Here is a 16,330-nt window from a genome sequence, read left to right on the forward strand (position 1 = left end):
TACTCCTGCTTGTAATGATCAATAACATGTCATTCTAGAATAGTACACTAGGTGGAGCTATAGAGCTGTAGAGCTGTATACTGCTGTGTGTTTAGTTGAATGTGTTTAAGACTACACTACCCACGATGCACTAGGCTACCCAGAAGGCAGTAGTCAAGATGGCTGCCTGCACACAGAAGCACACATGCTGAATCTCTACAGATGCTGTACCTAGAGAACATGTACTGAATAAATGATTAGCTAGAAGCTAGCTGTGTTCATAATAATAATGTCTAGTTATTAATGAACATAACATGGTACCAGGATTGGTGAAGATCTGCTAAAAAATTGTGAAACGCGACATGGAGTCTTTGAAGCCACCAGGAGGTTTGAATCTCACGGGAAATGTCGACTACAATTGGCGGACTTTCAAACAACAATTCGAACTCTACATTGCTGCCATCGGATTCGGTACGAAGCCAGACACAAGGAAAATAGCGTTGCTGCTCACGGTTGCAGGCACACAGGCGATAGAGGTATTTAATACATTTGTATTTAATCCAGAGGAGAACAGAGAAAAATTAGACGATGTGCTAAATAAATTTGATACACATTGTTCTCCCAAAACGAACGAAAACTATGAGAAGTATGTTTTCTGTTCTCGGACACAGCAGCAAAATGAGGCTTTTGATAGCTTTTTGACTGATCTGAAACTGAAAGCACAGACATGTAATTTCTCTGAGCTGAAATCATCCATGATTTGTGACCAGATTGTGTTTGGTATTCAGGATAAAAAGGTCAGGGAACATCTGTTGAGAGAAACCGAACTGACATTGGAAAATGCTGTGAAAATATGCCAAGCCAGTGAGCTAGCTCGACAGCACGCGAAGACTTTCAGTGAAATCAATAATAATGCGATTGTAGTAAGTGCTGCTGTCGGTGCTGTGTCCTACAAAGGGAAGAAACATGGGCAGAACAGAAATGAAAAGCAATCGGAGGAAGGAATTTTTAATTGTAAACGCTCTGGTTACAAACACCAGTTAAAACAATGCCCAGCGTTTGGAAAAATGTGCACAAAATGTTATGAAAAGAATCACTTTGCCAAACAATGCTTTTCAAAAGTAAAAACAAAGAAAGGGCAACAAGTCCAAGTCAATGTGATTGAGGTCACTGATTTAAGTGAGACATTTTTTGTAGGAATGGTGTCATGTGACAATATAGAAAAGGATACAGAAAATGTGCAGCCCTCAGATATGGACAATGCTGAACATAAAATTAATGCAGTAAAAGAGGACAAATGGATGATCCCACTGCAGGTAAATGGAGCATTAGTTACATTGAAACTAGACACTGGGGCAAAAGCAAACTTAATCAGTATGAGTGACATTAAAAATATGAAAGAAAAGCGCAAAATACAGAAAAAGTCAGTACTACTGAAGGACTATAATGGACAGAAAATAGATAGCTTAGGTGTATGCAGACTTAAAATGACAGTCAAAGACAAAGTGCATCATCTCATGTTTTCTGTTGTGGCTGAAGGACTTGATTCACTACTAGGTGACAAAGCTTGTGAGGACTTAGAACTGGTCAAGAGAGTATACCGTATAAACTGTGCCATAAACAGACCAGATGATTCGGTGGATTCTGTAGTAAATAATTTCCAGGATGTGTTCAAAGGATTTGGAGTTCTACCATTCACTTACAAGATCCAGCTAAAGGGGGATGCTCAGCCAGTGGTACATGCTCCACGAAGAGTTCCAGCACCCCTACGTGACCGGCTCAAGAAAGAACTGGACAGAATGACCACACTAGGAGTCATCAGGAAAGTCGAAGAGCCAACAGACTGGGTTAACTCCATGGTATGTGTAAAGAAAAAGAACAATGATCTAAGAATATGCATGGATCCAAAGGACTTAAATGCAAATATAAAACGTGAACACTACCAGATTCCCAAGCGAGAAGAAATCACCAGTGAAATGTCAGGTGCCAGATACTTTACAAAGCTCGATGCCTCACAAGGATTTTGGCAACTAAAACTGGATGAAGAGAGCACCAAATACTGTACCTTCAACACACCATTTGGCAGGTATTGTTTCCTCAGAATGCCTTTCGGGATAATATCTGCATCTGAAATCTTTCATAGAGCGATGGAACACATAATTGAAGGTCTGGAATGAGTCCGGGTCTATGTTGATGACATCATCATCTGGGGCTCCACACTGAAAGAACACAATGAGAGACTGACTAAAGTGCTACAGAGCATACGCCGGAATGGACTGAAGCTCAACAAAGCCAAGTGTCAGTTTGGCATCCAGGAAGTCACTTTCCTAGGAGATAATCTATCTGGTAAAGGAATAGAGCCAGATATGGAAAAAGTAAATGCCATACTCAACATGCCTCGACCCACTGACAAAAAAGGAGTGCTACGCATCATGGGAATGATAAACTTCATTGGAAAGTTCATTCCTAACTTGTCAGCCAAGACAGCCTGTCTGCGAGACCTGCTACATAAAACAAATGAGTTCGCATGGACAGAAAGACATGAACAAGAGTGGATGAACCTCAAAACAGTGCTGACAACCACACGTGTACTCACTTTCTTTGACCCGACAAAGAGAATCAAAGTGTCAACGGATGCATCAAAGGATGGCCTAGGTGCGGTCTTGCTACAAGCAGAGGGTGAAGATTGGAAGCCTGTTGCCTATGCCTCCAGGTCTATGACTGATACTGAGTGTCGATACGCCCAGATTGAAAAGGAATGTCTAGGCTTGGTAGTTGGATTAGAAAAGTTCCATGGCTACATATATGGACTTCCCACCTTTACAGTTGAGACAGACCACAGCCCACTGGTTGCCATCATAAAAAAAAATCTGAATGAGATGTCTCCAAGGGTTCAACGACTCATGATGAGGCTGCAAAGATATGACTTTGAACTGATCTACACACCAGGCAAACACATGGTGTTAGCAGATGCACTATCCCGAGCACCCACAATGAGTCATGTGAGCTCTACTGGGGAAGACGTGGATGTTCATGTGAGTATGGTCACTGCTGCGCTGCCTGTGTCAGACACAAAATCAAAGCAAATAGCAGAAGAAACAGTAAAAGATACAGTGTTACAAACAGTAATAGAGAACATTCATCCAAAAGGTTCCTGTCCAAAATACTTTCACATAAGGTCAGAATTGAGTGTCGCAAGTGGACAATTATTAAAACAGAACAGAATAGTCATTCCACAGGCCCTACGTCAAGACATCCTCAAAAGGATTCATGAGGGACACCTCGGAATTGAAAAATGCAAAAGGAGAGCAAGAGACACTGTTTATTGGCCTGGCATAAATAAGGACATTGAGAACATGATAGGCAAATGTGAGACATGTCAGAAACACCAAAACAAATAAACAAAGGGACCAATGATAGTAGCTGACTTACCAACAGCACCATGGCAGAAGGTTGGTATGGACCTCTTTCATTTGAATGGTAAAGAATATCTAATAGTGGTTGACTACTATTCTAACTATCCTGAGATGGCGCTGCTCTCAAGCACCACAGCAAGCAGTGTCATAATGCATGTTAAATCCATCTTCGCCAGACATGGAATTCCCAGGATTGCCATTAGCGACAATGGTCCGTGCTTCAACTGTAAGGAGTGGCAACAGTTTGCAGCACATTATGACTTTCAGCACATCACATCCAGTCCTTTGTATGCTCAGTCGAATGGTAAGGCAGAGAAAGGTGTTCAAGTTCTCAAACAGCTACTGAAGAAAGCGACAGAAAGCAAGCCTGATCCTTATCTCGCCCTGCTGAACTACCGAGCCTCACCTTTAGACTCTGGTTCTTCACCTGCTGAACTACTAATGGGTCACAAGTTGCGCACCACGCTACCCTGCTATGCAAAAGAAAAGCAAAGTATGGAACTGAGACAGACACTTCAACTGTTAAAGCTGAAACAGAAATCATACTATGACAAGTCATCCAAAACTCTAAAACCATTGACAAGGGATGATGTTGTCAGGATTGAGGATCCAGATGCATGGAACAGGAAAGCTACAGTTCTTGAGGAAGTACGACCAAGGTCATACACTGTTAGAACTGAGGAAGGACAGATTCTCAGGAGGAACCGCCGTTCCCTCCTAAAAACACAAGAAACTATCCAACAGCAAATCGATGACAATGCCGCAACTGAATCTTGTCATTCACCACCAGAACAATCTTATGAAAACACATCAGACTTACCTGTGTTGAGAAGATCCACACGTGAAGTAAAAAAGCCTGATAGACTTAATCTTTGAGTATAAAGTAAAGCTTTGAAAATGTGTTGACTGTTGTGAAAATGTTTATGTTTATAGAGCACTAACAAAAGTGTTACTGATATCTTCTTTATCGTGTTTCTTGAAAGTTGATTGATATTGATTTTGTTTAACCTCAAAGAAAGGGGGATGTAATGATCAATAACATGTCATTCTAGAATAGTACACTAGGTGGAGCTATAGAGCTGTAGAGCTGTATACTGCTGTGTGTTTAGTTGAATGTGTTTAAGACTACACTACCCACGATGCACTAGGCTACCCAGAAGGCAGTAGTCAAGATGGCTGCCTGCACACAGAAGCACACATGCTGAATCTCTACAGATGCTGTACCTAGAGAACATGTACTGAATAAATGATTAGCTAGAAGCTAGCTGTGTTCATAATAATAATGTCTAGTTATTAATGAACATAACATGGTACCAGGATTGGTGAAGATCTGCTAAAAAATTGTGAAATGCGACATGGAGTCTTTGAAGCCACCAGGAGGTTTGAATCTCACGGGAAATGTTGACTACAATTGGCGGACTTTCAAACAACAATTCGAACTCTACATTGCTGCCATCGGATTCGGTACGAAGCCAGACACAAGGAAAATAGCGTTGCTGCTCACGGTTGCAGGCACACAGGCGATAGAGGTATTTAATACATTTGTATTTAATCCAGAGGAGAACAGAGAAAAATTAGACGATGTGCTAAATAAATTTGATACACATTGTTCTCCCAAAACGAACGAAAACTATGAGAAGTATGTTTTCTGTTCTCGGACACAGCAGCAAAATGAGGCTTTTGATAGCTTTTTGTCTGATCTGAAACTGAAAGCACAGACATGTAATTTCTCTGAGCTGAAATCATCCATGATTTGTGACCAGATTGTGTTTGGTATTCAGGATAAAAAGGTCAGGGAACATCTGTTGAGAGAAACCGAACTGACATTGGAAAATGCTGTGAAAATATGCCAAGCCAGTGAGCTAGCTCGACAGCACGCGAAGACTTTCAGTGAAATCAATAATGATGCGATTGTAGTAAGTGCTGCTGTCGGTGCTGTGTCCTACAAAGGGAAGAAACATGGGCAGAACAGAAATGAAAAGCAATCGGAGGAAGGAATTTTTAATTGTAAACGCTCTGGTTACAAACACCAGTTAAAACAATGCCCAGCGTTTGGAAAAATGTGCACAAAATGTTATGAAAAGAATCACTTTGCCAAACAATGCTTTTCAAAAGTAAAAACAAAGAAAGGGCAACAAGTCCAAGTCAATGTGATTGAGGTCACTGATTTAAGTGAGACATTTTTTGTAGGAATGGTGTCATGTGACAATATAGAAAAGGATACAGAAAATGTGCAGCCCTCAGATATGGACAATGCTGAACATAAAATTAATGTAGTAAAAGAGGACAAATGGATGATCCCACTGCAGGTAAATGGAGCATTAGTTACATTGAAACTAGACACTGGGGCAAAAGCAAACTTAATCAGTATGAGTGACATTAAAAATATGAAAGAAAAGCGCAAAATACAGAAAAAGTCAGTACTACTGAAGGACTATAATGGACAGAAAATAGATAGCTTAGGTGTATGCAGACTTAAAATGACAGTCAAAGACAAAGTGCATCATCTCATGTTTTCTGTTGTGGCTGAAGGACTTGATTCACTACTAGGTGACAAAGCTTGTGAGGACTTAGAACTGGTCAAGAGAGTATACCGTATAAACTGTGCCATAAACAGACCAGATGATTCGGTGGATTCTGTAGTAAATAATTTCCAGGATGTGTTCAAAGGATTTGGAGTTCTACCATTCACTTACAAGATCCAGCTAAAGGAGGATGCTCAGCCAGTGGTACATGCTCCACGAAGAGTTCCAGCACCCCTACGTGACCGGCTCAAGAAAGAACTGGACAGAATGACCACACTAGGAGTCATCAGGAAAGTCGAAGAGCCAACAGACTGGGTTAACTCCATGGTATGTGTAAAGAAAAAGAACAATGATCTAAGAATATGCATGGATCCAAAGGACTTAAATGCAAATATAAAACGTGAACACTACCAGATTCCCAAGCGAGAAGAAATCACCAGTGAAATGTCAGGTGCCAGATACTTTACAAAGCTCGATGCCTCACAAGGATTTTGGCAACTAAAACTGGATGAAGAGAGCACCAAATACTGTACCTTCAACACACCATTTGGCAGGTATTGTTTCCTCAGAATGCCTTTCGGGATAATATCTGCATCTGAAATCTTTCATAGAGCGATGGAACACATAATTGAAGGTCTGGAATGAGTCCGGGTCTATGTTGATGACATCATCATCTGGGGCTCCACACTGAAAGAACACAATGAGAGACTGACTAAAGTGCTACAGAGCATACGCCGGAATGGACTGAAGCTCAACAAAGCCAAGTGTCAGTTTGGCGTCCAGGAAGTCACTTTCCTAGGAGATAATCTATCTGGTAAAGGAATAGAGCCAGATATGGAAAAAGTAAATGCCATACTCAACATGCCTCGACCCACTGACAAAAAAGGAGTGCTACGCATCATGGGAATGATAAACTTCATTGGAAAGTTCATTCCTAACTTGTCAGCCAAGACAGCCTGTCTGCGAGACCTGCTACATAAAACAAATGAGTTCGCATGGACAGAAAGACATGAACAAGAGTGGATGAACCTCAAAACAGTGCTGACAACCACACGTGTACTCACTTTCTTTGACCCGACAAAGAGAATCAAAGTGTCAACGGATGCATCAAAGGATGGCCTAGGTGCGGTCTTGCTACAAGCAGAGGGTGAAGATTGGAAGCCTGTTGCCTATGCCTCCAGGTCTATGACTGATACTGAGTGTCGATACGCCCAGATTGAAAAGGAATGTCTAGGCTTGGTAGTTGGATTAGAAAAGTTCCATGGCTACATATATGGACTTCCCACCTTTACAGTTGAGACAGACCACAGCCCACTGGTTGCCATCATAAAAAAAAATCTGAATGAGATGTCTCCAAGGGTTCAACGACTCATGATGAGGCTGCAAAGATATGACTTTGAACTGATCTACACACCAGGCAAACACATGGTGTTAGCAGATGCACTATCCCGAGCACCCACAATGAGTCATGTGAGCTCTACTGAGGAAGACGTGGATGTTCATGTGAGTATGGTCACTGCTGCGCTGCCTGTGTCAGACACAAAATCAAAGCAAATAGCAGAAGAAACAGTAAAAGATACAGTGTTACAAACAGTAATAGAGAACATTCATCCAAAAGGTTCCTGTCCAAAATACTTTCACATAAGGTCAGAATTGAGTGTCGCAAGTGGACTATTACTAAAACAGAACAGAATAGTCATTCCACAGGCCCTACGTCAAGACATCCTCAAAAGGATTCATGAGGGACACCTCGGAATTGAAAAATGCAAAAGGAGAGCAAGAGACACTGTTTATTAGCCTGGCATAAATAAGGACATTGAGAACATGATAGGCAAATGTGAGACATGTCAGAAACACCAAAACAAATAAACAAAGGGACCAATGATAGTAGCTGACTTACCAACAGCACCATGGCAGAAGGTTGGTATGGACCTCTTTCATTTGAATGGTAAAGAATATCTAATAGTGATTGACTACTATTCTAACTATCCTGAGATGGCGCTGCTCTCAAGCACCACAGCAAGCAGTGTCATAATGCATGTTAAATCCATCTTCGCCAGACATGGAATTCCCAGGATTGCCGTTAGCGACAATGGTCCGTGCTTCAACTGTAAGGAGTGGCAACAGTTTGCAGCACATTATGACTTTCAGCACATCACATCCAGTCCTTTGTATGCTCAGTCGAATGGTAAGGCAGAGAAAGGTGTTCAAGTTCTCAAACAGCTACTGAAGAAAGCGACAGAAAGCAAGTCTGATCCTTATCTCGCCCTGCTGAACTACCGAGCCTCACCTTTAGACTCTGGTTCTTCACCTGCTGAACTACTAATGGGTCACAAGTTGCGCACCACGCTACCCTGCTATGCAAAAGAAAAGCAAAGTATGGAACTGAGACAGACACTTCAACTGTTAAAGCTGAAACAGAAATCATACTATGACAAGTCATCCAAAACTCTAAAACCATTGACAAGGGATGATGTTGTCAGGATTGAGGATCCAGATGCATGGAACAGGAAAGCTACAGTTCTTGAGGAAGTACGACCAAGGTCATACACTGTTAGAACTGAGGAAGGACAGATTCTCAGGAGGAACCGCCGTTCCCTCCTAAAAACACAAGAAACTATCCAACAGCAAATCGATGACAATGCCGCAACTGAATCTTGTCATTCACCACCAGAACAATCTTATGAAAACACATCAGACTTACCTGTGTTGAGAAGATCCACACGTGAAGTAAAAAAGCCTGATAGACTTAATCTTTGAGTATAAAGTAAAGCTTTGAAAATGTGTTGACTGTTGTGAAAATGTTTATGTTTATAGAGCACTAACAAAAGTGTTACTGATATCTTCTTTATCGTGTTTCTTGAAAGTTGATTGATATTGATTTTGTTTAACCTCAAAGAAAGGGGGATGTAATGATCAATAACATGTCATTCTAGAATAGTACACTAGGTGGAGCTATAGAGCTGTAGAGCTGTATACTGCTGTGTGTTTAGTTGAATGTGTTTAAGACTACACTACCCACGATGCACTAGGCTAGACAGAAGGCAGTAGTCAAGATGGCTGCCTGCACACAGAAGCACACATGCTGAATCTCTACAGATGCTGTACCTAGAGAACATGTACTGAATAAATGATTAGCTAGAAGCTAGCTGTGTTCATAATAATAATGTCTAGTTATTAATGAACATAACATGGTACCAGGATTGGTGAAGATCTGCTAAAAAATTGTGAAATGCGACATGGAGTCTTTGAAGCCACCAGGAGGTTTGAATCTCACGGGAAATGTTGACTACAATTGGCGGACTTTCAAACAACAATTCGAACTCTACATTGCTGCCATCGGATTCGGTACGAAGCCAGACACAAGGAAAATAGCGTTGCTGCTCACGGTTGCAGGCACACAGGCGATAGAGGTATTTAATACATTTGTATTTAATCCAGAGGAGAACAGAGAAAAATTAGACGATGTGCTAAATAAATTTGATACACATTGTTCTCCCAAAACGAACGAAAACTATGAGAAGTATGTTTTCTGTTCTCGGACACAGCAGCAAAATGAGGCTTTTGATAGCTTTTTGTCTGATCTGAAACTGAAAGCACAGACATGTAATTTCTCTGAGCTGAAATCATCCATGATTTGTGACCAGATTGTGTTTGGTATTCAGGATAAAAAGGTCAGGGAACATCTGTTGAGAGAAACCGAACTGACATTGGAAAATGCTGTGAAAATATGCCAAGCCAGTGAGCTAGCTCGACAGCACGCGAAGACTTTCAGTGAAATCAATAATGATGCGATTGTAGTAAGTGCTGCTGTCGGTGCTGTGTCCTACAAAGGGAAGAAACATGGGCAGAACAGAAATGAAAAGCAATCGGAGGAAGGAATTTTTAATTGTAAACGCTCTGGTTACAAACACCAGTTAAAACAATGCCCAGCGTTTGGAAAAATGTGCACAAAATGTTATGAAAAGAATCACTTTGCCAAACAATGCTTTTCAAAAGTAAAAACAAAGAAAGGGCAACAAGTCCAAGTCAATGTGATTGAGGTCACTGATTTAAGTGAGACATTTTTTGTAGGAATGGTGTCATGTGACAATATAGAAAAGGATACAGAAAATGTGCAGCCCTCAGATATGGACAATGCTGAACATAAAATTAATGTAGTAAAAGAGGACAAATGGATGATCCCACTGCAGGTAAATGGAGCATTAGTTACATTGAAACTAGACACTGGGGCAAAAGCAAACTTAATCAGTATGAGTGACATTAAAAATATGAAAGAAAAGCGCAAAATACAGAAAAAGTCAGTACTACTGAAGGACTATAATGGACAGAAAATAGATAGCTTAGGTGTATGCAGACTTAAAATGACAGTCAAAGACAAAGTGCATCATCTCATGTTTTCTGTTGTGGCTGAAGGACTTGATTCACTACTAGGTGACAAAGCTTGTGAGGACTTAGAACTGGTCAAGAGAGTATACCGTATAAACTGTGCCATAAACAGACCAGATGATTCGGTGGATTCTGTAGTAAATAATTTCCAGGATGTGTTCAAAGGATTTGGAGTTCTACCATTCACTTACAAGATCCAGCTAAAGGAGGATGCTCAGCCAGTGGTACATGCTCCACGAAGAGTTCCAGCACCCCTACGTGACCGGCTCAAGAAAGAACTGGACAGAATGACCACACTAGGAGTCATCAGGAAAGTCGAAGAGCCAACAGACTGGGTTAACTCCATGGTATGTGTAAAGAAAAAGAACAATGATCTAAGAATATGCATGGATCCAAAGGACTTAAATGCAAATATAAAACGTGAACACTACCAGATTCCCAAGCGAGAAGAAATCACCAGTGAAATGTCAGGTGCCAGATACTTTACAAAGCTCGATGCCTCACAAGGATTTTGGCAACTAAAACTGGATGAAGAGAGCACCAAATACTGTACCTTCAACACACCATTTGGCAGGTATTGTTTCCTCAGAATGCCTTTCGGGATAATATCTGCATCTGAAATCTTTCATAGAGCGATGGAACACATAATTGAAGGTCTGGAATGAGTCCGGGTCTATGTTGATGACATCATCATCTGGGGCTCCACACTGAAAGAACACAATGAGAGACTGACTAAAGTGCTACAGAGCATACGCCGGAATGGACTGAAGCTCAACAAAGCCAAGTGTCAGTTTGGCATCCAGGAAGTCACTTTCCTAGGAGATAATCTATCTGGTAAAGGAATAGAGCCAGATATGGAAAAAGTAAATGCCATACTCAACATGCCTCGACCCACTGACAAAAAAGGAGTGCTACGCATCATGGGAATGATAAACTTCATTGGAAAGTTCATTCCTAACTTGTCAGCCAAGACAGCCTGTCTGCGAGACCTGCTACATAAAACAAATGAGTTCGCATGGACAGAAAGACATGAACAAGAGTGGATGAACCTCAAAACAGTGCTGACAACCACACGTGTACTCACTTTCTTTGACCCGACAAAGAGAATCAAAGTGTCAACGGATGCATCAAAGGATGGCCTAGGTGCGGTCTTGCTACAAGCAGAGGGTGAAGATTGGAAGCCTGTTGCCTATGCCTCCAGGTCTATGACTGATACTGAGTGTCGATACGCCCAGATTGAAAAGGAATGTCTAGGCTTGGTAGTTGGATTAGAAAAGTTCCATGGCTACATATATGGACTTCCCACCTTTACAGTTGAGACAGACCACAGCCCACTGGTTGCCATCATAAAAAAAAATCTGAATGAGATGTCTCCAAGGGTTCAACGACTCATGATGAGGCTGCAAAGATATGACTTTGAACTGATCTACACACCAGGCAAACACATGGTGTTAGCAGATGCACTATCCCGAGCACCCACAATGAGTCATGTGAGCTCTACTGAGGAAGACGTGGATGTTCATGTGAGTATGGTCACTGCTGCGCTGCCTGTGTCAGACACAAAATCAAAGCAAATAGCAGAAGAAACAGTAAAAGATACAGTGTTACAAACAGTAATAGAGAACATTCATCCAAAAGGTTCCTGTCCAAAATACTTTCACATAAGGTCAGAATTGAGTGTCGCAAGTGGACTATTACTAAAACAGAACAGAATAGTCATTCCACAGGCCCTACGTCAAGACATCCTCAAAAGGATTCATGAGGGACACCTCGGAATTGAAAAATGCAAAAGGAGAGCAAGAGACACTGTTTATTAGCCTGGCATAAATAAGGACATTGAGAACATGATAGGCAAATGTGAGACATGTCAGAAACACCAAAACAAATAAACAAAGGGACCAATGATAGTAGCTGACTTACCAACAGCACCATGGCAGAAGGTTGGTATGGACCTCTTTCATTTGAATGGTAAAGAATATCTAATAGTGATTGACTACTATTCTAACTATCCTGAGATGGCGCTGCTCTCAAGCACCACAGCAAGCAGTGTCATAATGCATGTTAAATCCATCTTCGCCAGACATGGAATTCCCAGGATTGCCGTTAGCGACAATGGTCCGTGCTTCAACTGTAAGGAGTGGCAACAGTTTGCAGCACATTATGACTTTCAGCACATCACATCCAGTCCTTTGTATGCTCAGTCGAATGGTAAGGCAGAGAAAGGTGTTCAAGTTCTCAAACAGCTACTGAAGAAAGCGACAGAAAGCAAGTCTGATCCTTATCTCGCCCTGCTGAACTACCGAGCCTCACCTTTAGACTCTGGTTCTTCACCTGCTGAACTACTAATGGGTCACAAGTTGCGCACCACGCTACCCTGCTATGCAAAAGAAAAGCAAAGTATGGAACTGAGACAGACACTTCAACTGTTAAAGCTGAAACAGAAATCATACTATGACAAGTCATCCAAAACTCTAAAACCATTGACAAGGGATGATGTTGTCAGGATTGAGGATCCAGATGCATGGAACAGGAAAGCTACAGTTCTTGAGGAAGTACGACCAAGGTCATACACTGTTAGAACTGAGGAAGGACAGATTCTCAGGAGGAACCGCCGTTCCCTCCTAAAAACACAAGAAACTATCCAACAGCAAATCGATGACAATGCCGCAACTGAATCTTGTCATTCACCACCAGAACAATCTTATGAAAACACATCAGACTTACCTGTGTTGAGAAGATCCACACGTGAAGTAAAAAAGCCTGATAGACTTAATCTTTGAGTATAAAGTAAAGCTTTGAAAATGTGTTGACTGTTGTGAAAATGTTTATGTTTATAGAGCACTAACAAAAGTGTTACTGATATCTTCTTTATCGTGTTTCTTGAAAGTTGATTGATATTGATTTTGTTTAACCTCAAAGAAAGGGGGATGTAATGATCAATAACATGTCATTCTAGAATAGTACACTAGGTGGAGCTATAGAGCTGTAGAGCTGTATACTGCTGTGTGTTTAGTTGAATGTGTTTAAGACTACACTACCCACGATGCACTAGGCTACCCAGAAGGCAGTAGTCAAGATGGCTGCCTGCACACAGAAGCACACATGCTGAATCTCTACAGATGCTGTACCTAGAGAACATGTACTGAATAAATGATTAGCTAGAAGCTAGCTGTGTTCATAATAATAATGTCTAGTTATTAATGAACATAACATGGTACCAGGATTGGTGAAGATCTGCTAAAAAATTGTGAAATGCGACATGGAGTCTTTGAAGCCACCAGGAGGTTTGAATCTCATGGGAAATGTCGACTACAATTGGCGGACTTTCAAACAACAATTCGAACTCTACATTGCTGCCATCGGATTCGGTACGAAGCCAGACACAAGGAAAATAGCGTTGCTGCTCACGGTTGCAGGCACACAGGCGATAGAGGTATTTAATACATTTGTATTTAATCCAGAGGAGAACAGAGAAAAATTAGACGATGTGCTAAATAAATTTGATACACATTGTTCTCCCAAAACGAACGAAAACTATGAGAAGTATGTTTTCTGTTCTCGGACACAGCAGCAAAATGAGGCTTTTGATAGCTTTTTGACTGATCTGAAACTGAAAGCACAGACATGTAATTTCTCTGAGCTGAAATCATCCATGATTTGTGACCAGATTGTGTTTGGTATTCAGGATAAAAAGGTCAGGGAACATCTGTTGAGAGAAACCGAACTGACATTGGAAAATGCTGTGAAAATATGCCAAGCCAGTGAGCTAGCTCGACAGCACGCGAAGACTTTCAGTGAAATCAATAATGATGCGATTGTAGTAAGTGCTGCTGTCGGTGCTGTGTCCTACAAAGGGAAGAAACATGGGCAGAACAGAAATGAAAAGCAATCGGAGGAAGGAATTTTTAATTGTAAACGCTCTGGTTACAAACACCAGTTAAAACAATGCCCAGCGTTTGGAAAAATGTGCACAAAATGTTATGAAAAGAATCACTTTGCCAAACAATGCTTTTCAAAAGTAAAAACAAAGAAAGGGCAACAAGTCCAAGTCAATGTGATTGAGGTCACTGATTTAAGTGAGACATTTTTTGTAGGAATGGTGTCATGTGACAATATAGAAAAGGATACAGAAAATGTGCAGCCCTCAGATATGGACAATGCTGAACATAAAATTAATGTAGTAAAAGAGGACAAATGGATGATCCCACTGCAGGTAAATGGAGCATTAGTTACATTGAAACTAGACACTGGGGCAAAAGCAAACTTAATCAGTATGAGTGACATTAAAAATATGAAAGAAAAGCGCAAAATACAGAAAAAGTCAGTACTACTGAAGGACTATAATGGACAGAAAATAGATAGCTTAGGTGTATGCAGACTTAAAATGACAGTCAAAGACAAAGTGCATCATCTCATGTTTTCTGTTGTGGCTGAAGGACTTGATTCACTACTAGGTGACAAAGCTTGTGAGGACTTAGAACTGGTCAAGAGAGTATACCGTATAAACTGTGCCATAAACAGACCAGATGATTCGGTGGATTCTGTAGTAAATAATTTCCAGGATGTGTTCAAAGGATTTGGAGTTCTACCATTCACTTACAAGATCCAGCTAAAGGAGGATGCTCAGCCAGTGGTACATGCTCCACGAAGAGTTCCAGCACCCCTACGTGACCGGCTCAAGAAAGAACTGGACAGAATGACCACACTAGGAGTCATCAGGAAAGTCGAAGAGCCAACAGACTGGGTTAACTCCATGGTATGTGTAAAGAAAAAGAACAATGATCTAAGAATATGCATGGATCCAAAGGACTTAAATGCAAATATAAAACGTGAACACTACCAGATTCCCAAGCGAGAAGAAATCACCAGTGAAATGTCAGGTGCCAGATACTTTACAAAGCTCGATGCCTCACAAGGATTTTGGCAACTAAAACTGGATGAAGAGAGCACCAAATACTGTACCTTCAACACACCATTTGGCAGGTATTGTTTCCTCAGAATGCCTTTCGGGATAATATCTGCATCTGAAATCTTTCATAGAGCGATGGAACACATAATTGAAGGTCTGGAATGAGTCCGGGTCTATGTTGATGACATCATCATCTGGGGCTCCACACTGAAAGAACACAATGAGAGACTGACTAAAGTGCTACAGAGCATACGCCGGAATGGACTGAAGCTCAACAAAGCCAAGTGTCAGTTTGGCGTCCAGGAAGTCACTTTCCTAGGAGATAATCTATCTGGTAAAGGAATAGAGCCAGATATGGAAAAAGTAAATGCCATACTCAACATGCCTCGACCCACTGACAAAAAAGGAGTGCTACGCATCATGGGAATGATAAACTTCATTGGAAAGTTCATTCCTAACTTGTCAGCCAAGACAGCCTGTCTGCGAGACCTGCTACATAAAACAAATGAGTTCGCATGGACAGAAAGACATGAACAAGAGTGGATGAACCTCAAAACAGTGCTGACAACCACACGTGTACTCACTTTCTTTGACCCGACAAAGAGAATCAAAGTGTCAACGGATGCATCAAAGGATGGCCTAGGTGCGGTCTTGCTACAAGCAGAGGGTGAAGATTGGAAGCCTGTTGCCTATGCCTCCAGGTCTATGACTGATACTGAGTGTCGATACGCCCAGATTGAAAAGGAATGTCTAGGCTTGGTAGTTGGATTAGAAAAGTTCCATGGCTACATATATGGACTTCCCACCTTTACAGTTGAGACAGACCACAGCCCACTGGTTGCCATCATAAAAAAAAATCTGAATGAGATGTCTCCAAGGGTTCAACGACTCATGATGAGGCTGCAAAGATATGACTTTGAACTGATCTACACACCAGGCAAACACATGGTGTTAGCAGATGCACTATCCCGAGCACCCACAATGAGTCATGTGAGCTCTACTGAGGAAGACGTGGATGTTCATGTGAGTATGGTCACTGCTGCGCTGCCTGTGTCAGACACAAAATCAAAGCAAATAGCAGAAGAAACAGTAAAAGATACAGTGTTACAAAC

This window comes from Somniosus microcephalus, chromosome 17 (genome assembly GCF_052327205.1).
Source record: "Somniosus microcephalus isolate GS21.2 chromosome 17, FLI_Smic_1.0, whole genome shotgun sequence".
Taxonomy (NCBI): domain Eukaryota; kingdom Metazoa; phylum Chordata; class Chondrichthyes; order Squaliformes; family Somniosidae; genus Somniosus; species Somniosus microcephalus.